Here is a 1,175-nt window from a genome sequence, read left to right as displayed (position 1 = left end):
AGGATTGGCAGTTGAGGGAACTGCTAGGGGAGGGAGGGGCATACCTCATCAACAAGGGTACCTGCATAATCACTGTTTGTATACCTAATCCTGAATTGTACCCATATTTTTTTTTTTTTTGAGTTGGAGTCTCACTGTTGCCCAGACTAGAGTGCAGTGGCACGCTCCCGGCCACCGCAGCCTCTACCTGCTGGGCCGGTGATCCTTCCGCCTCAGCCTTCCAAGTAGCTGGAACTACAGGCGCACGCTACCACGCCTGGTTAATTTTTTTATTTTTATTGTAGAGACAAGGTCTCGCCAAGTTGCCTAGGCAGGTCTCTAACCCGCGGACTCAGGCAATCCACTCACCTCAGCCTTCCAAAGCGCGGGATTACAGGCTGAGCCACTGAGCCCGGCTGTACCTACATCTTTATAATAAATAAATAAAAAGAATGCAGGGCTCAAACAGGAGTGCCAGTAGGACTATGAGGAGAGGCCCAGCTAATGTTAGAAGCCAAGATGCCCAACTCCAAATATTGTTCCTATTCAGCCAAGAATCGGCCAATTCTTGTCTTCTTTTTGTGATTCATTCTCTTGTTGGACCATGTGTCTAACTATCCCTGACTTATTTACATAAAAACAGCATTCCTCGTTTAGGAATAGACAAAGCTCTCCTTTTTCAGCAGTTAGCAGGTCTAGTCCTCTTCTATTTTGTAAAACTACTTCAGCTAAGGGCTACTAATGATGTAGTTACTTGTTCTATGTCATCCGTTAAGCCCCTAGACAATTGATGACACTTGTTAGATACAGAGGGTCCGGTGGGGGTACAGCACCGCCGAAGTGGAGGGGGCACAGCACTGGTAACCAGAGATCCGAGTAACACAAAGATTTGCAACACAAAGGGGCAAAGAAAAGATTTGTTTAAAAAGAGATCACTTTCCACATATGACCGTCTGGGGTGCGATCTGATGCAGCACAGAAGATGCAAAGAATTGCACAGAAGTTAGATTTTATTTTATTTTATTTTAATTTTTTTTGAGTTGGAGTCTCACTTTGTTGCCCAGACTGGAGTGCAGTGGCCGTTCCCGGCCACCACAGCTTCGCCTGCTGGGTGCCGGCGATCCTTCCACCTCAGCCTTCCAAGTAGCTGGAACTACAGGCGCGCACTACCATGCCCGGCTAATTTTTGAGTTATT

Source organism: Carlito syrichta, unplaced genomic scaffold (assembly GCF_000164805.1).
Source record: "Carlito syrichta isolate Samal-C Ts95f unplaced genomic scaffold, Tarsius_syrichta-2.0.1 Scaffold305629, whole genome shotgun sequence".
Lineage (NCBI taxonomy): Eukaryota > Metazoa > Chordata > Mammalia > Primates > Tarsiidae > Carlito > Carlito syrichta.
The sequence above is the reverse complement of the archived record's forward strand: the minus strand, read 5'-3'. Positions refer to the sequence as shown.